Source organism: Dendrobium catenatum, unplaced genomic scaffold (genome assembly GCF_001605985.2).
Source record: "Dendrobium catenatum unplaced genomic scaffold, ASM160598v2 fragScaff_scaffold_1220, whole genome shotgun sequence".
Lineage (NCBI taxonomy): Eukaryota > Viridiplantae > Streptophyta > Magnoliopsida > Asparagales > Orchidaceae > Dendrobium > Dendrobium catenatum.
In genome coordinates, this window is record NW_021319682.1 from 5,925,687 (window position 1) to 5,929,647 (window position 3,961).

Below are 3,961 nucleotides of genomic sequence, written 5' to 3' on the forward strand. Positions count from 1 at the left end.
CACAGCCATCGGATGGCGGATCGGACGGCTGGGATCAAACGCGCTCTGATACCGCAGGATCTAATCCGAGCCGTTGATCGGAATCAACGGCTGAGATTTCGTCTTCAACCACCCGCGCGTATCCGAGACTGAAAAGCTTCTCCGGCGTGTTCCGGGCGATCCCGCCGGTGAACTCCAATGAAATTTCTCAGGGAGGATCAGGATAGTGGAAACCTTCAATCCAATGGTGGAAATCCGTTGGGGTGAAGGTTTCCTTCACACTTGACCGGACTGCTAGGGAGCTCGGGATAAAGGGATTACCGCATAGAAGGTCTCAACGAATGAGCTTCTCTATCAGGAAGCTTCAGGAAACGATGGAGAACTGATCTCCTTCAGACGTCGGGAATAGAGGACGGTCGGAGGTGTGACTTCAAGCGGGATGCCGAAAGCTTTCACGGGCGCTTGCTCGAACGAATGAAGGAATCGATCTGGGAGCTCGAAGGGAGAGTCTTGGAGGTCGAAGGAGCTCTGGGAAACGATTTCGAGCGAGTGATGATCCTTCTTGCGGTCTGGGGAGCTCGATCCTATTCGGCCACCTTTCACGAGCTTGGACGGCCGAGATTGAGCTGCAGGGGGCTCAGATTGATGTCAGGTGGAAGATGGCGACGTACTGAGGAGGTCGTGGGGATCAAACTGGTGGGTAGAAGCTTTGATCTAGGAGTTGTCTTGGGGGGACCACCGAAACTCATTTTCCATTAGTTCCGATCGTCGCCGGCCATGGTTTGGGTCGGGTTGACTGGGGGAGGCCGATGTGGACATGCTGGAGTCAAGGGTAGAGTCAATTTGGCCTTGGAATGTCTGGATTGAACTGGTGGCTGGGTTGGACCTAAACCTGCTCGATTTGAGTCGAATTGAGCTCGACCCAGGTCTGGTCAGACCCTGGGTTTGATATGGGAGATAGGTCTGGGTCTGGTGCACCCAATGTAAGTGGTAATTGGATCCAATTTGGTCTAGGTTAGAAGATGGCTCGGGTTGATCCAAATCTGCTCGGTTCGGGACGATTTGGGGCTCAACCCAGGTCAGGCCAGACCCTGGGCTTGAGGTGGGAAGTGGGTCTGGGTTTGGTGGACCCAATGCAAGTGGCAATTGGGTCCAATCTGATCTGAGTTGGAAGATGGCTCGGGTCCATGTGTTTTTGGCTACTTTAGCTTAGCCTAAAACCTGACCAAGGTTAGCCCAAAGCATGGGCTGGCTGGAGGAGGTGTGTTGGACCTAGGGCCACCTATAGGAGGTGTTGATCAAGTTCAATTGGGCTTAGGTAAAGAATTGGCTCAATCCCAAGTGATCTTGGGCACTTTTGGTTAGCCTAACTCTTGACCCAAGTTAGCCCAAGGGTTGGGCTGGACAAGGAAGGTGCATTGGGTCAATGGGAACCTAATGACACCTTGATTTGGATTCAATTTAATTAAGGTTAAGAGATGGCTCAAGGGAGGCCTCTCTTTGGTCACTTGGGTCAAGCCATATGACTAACCCAAGTGAGCCCAAGACTTGGGTCTCCAAGAGAGGTCTCTTGGGTACCCAAGGGGTCATCCCTTGCATTCAAAAGGACTTGGAATAGACTTGATTCAAAGATTTGAAAGGGAAGGGGTGTATAGGTTAATGGGTCAAACTTGATTGACTTGGTCAACCAGGTTGACCCAAGGTCTGGGTTTGAGTTCAACAAGTTGGGTTTGATATTTGAAACTTGTTGAAAGTGGTTTCAAAGAATTGAGAGTTGATTTGAGTTGAAATGGGCATTTGAAATCCCATAGAGGTATTTTGGTCAATTTTGACCCATTGGTCAAATAGGGTAAAAAAAGGGTCTGAAAAATGCAGTTTACTGCTCAATGGGTTACAATCAAGGGTCTGGAAGTGATTAGAGGCTTTGATGAGGGTTCCAAGATCAAAATCTTCAAGGTGTTAGGTTCAATGGCATAGGCTGTAAATATTTGATGGTTTTACAGCCTTTGGATTTTAATTCAGACTCTAGAGTTAGAGACCTCAGAATGGGCTCAAAATTGGAGGGTAACCTCTAGAGACATATCTAATCATTTTGTAGGTGATAGACCTTGAATCAGAGGCCATTTGACTATGTTTTGAAATGTTTGAAAAGTCTTTGAAAAAGGTCTTTAGGACAGGGCCTTAAGACTTTGGATTTGAGTCTGGATTTCTGGATTTGGAATGGATTTCAAGTTTGAATAATTAATATTGAAGTATCCAAATCATTTACAATCATATTGTGATTATTAATGAATGGATAAGGTCAAAGCTAGATTGAAGGTGGGATCAAAGTCTAGGTTGAAGTTTGGATTGTCAAATTGATTGGATCAAAGTTTGGGTATGTTTGAAGCTTTAATTAATTTGGATTTGAATTAAATGAAGTTTGAGATTTGAACTGATCAAGGGTAGGGATTAATTTGAGGTTGGCTTTGATTAAAGGTAGGGATTGATTTGAGTCTAGATTGGTCCTAGGATCTAGAGGGGTTCTAGGAACTAGGATCTAGAGGGGCTCTAGAATTTGGGAAATAAAAGAATCCTAATCTCTAGAGTAGGTCCTAAAGTCTAGCTCTAGGAAAGAATCTTAAGCTCTAGAGTAGGCCCTAAGGTCTGGATCTAAGAAAGAATCTTAAAGTCTAGAGTGGATCCTAGGATCTAGGATTGATCTGGAGTTTGGAAGGGCCTTAGTGACCTCATACAAAAATGAGGTCAACAAATGGACCCCCAATGTGTGTGGTAGAAGGAACTTCTGCTGCACACATTGGCGTTGACCGAATAGAAGTAGGATCTTAAGAGTTTAAGGGAGGGCATCACCCAACCTTAGGTCTATAGGATGCTAATACAAGGCTTACACCTATTAGACAAGAGAACTGGAGAAACCAAGGTAGGGAATACCTAACCTTGGGTCTAAGGAAGGGAATCACCCAACCTTAGGCCTATAGGATACTAATAGAAGACTTATTCTAAATAGGCAGATTAACTGGAAACCAAAGTAGGGAATACCTAGCTTTGGGTCTAAGGAAGGGCATCACCCAACCTTAGGTCCATAGGATGCTGATAGAAGACTTACTTCTAATAGACAGATCAATTGGAAACCAAGGTCAGGAATACCTAACCTTGGGTCTAAGGAAGGGCATCACCCAACCTTAGGCCTATAGGATGCTGATAGAAGACATACTCCAAATAGGCAGATTAACAGGAAACCAAGGTAGGGAATACCTAACCTTAGGTCTAAGGAAGGGCATCTCCCAACCTTTGGTCCATAGGATGCTGATAGAAGACTTAATCCTAATGGACAGATCAACTGGAAACCAAGGTAGGGAATACCTAACCTTGGGTCTAAGGAAGGGCATCACCCAACCTTAGGCCTATAGGATGCTGATAGAAGACTTACTCTAAATATGCAGATTAACTGGAAACCAAAGTAGGGAATACCAAGATTTGGGTCTAAGGAAGGGCATCACCCAACCTTAGGTCCATAGGTTGCTGATAGAAGACTTACTCCAAATGGACAGATCAACTGGAAACCAGGGTAGGGAATACCTAACCTTGGGTCTAAGAAAGGGCATCACCAAACCTTAAGCCTATAGGATGATGATAGAAGACTTACTCCAAATAGAAAGATTAACTGGAAACCAAGGTAGAGAATACCTAACCTTGGGTCTAAGGAAGGGCATCACCCAACCTTAGGCCTATAGGATGCTGATAGAAGAATTACTCCAAATAGGAAGATTAACTGGAAACCGAAGTAGGGAATACCTAACCTTGGGTCTAAGGAAGGGCATTACCCAACCTTAGGGCTATAGGATGCTGATAGAAGACTTACTCCAAATAGGTAGATTAACTGACAAACTAGGATGGTGCCACAAAGGGCGTACTCCACCACTAGCGAATGGTCATGTGGAGAGAAAACTTGCTCCACACAGAGGACCGAAACTGGCAAACT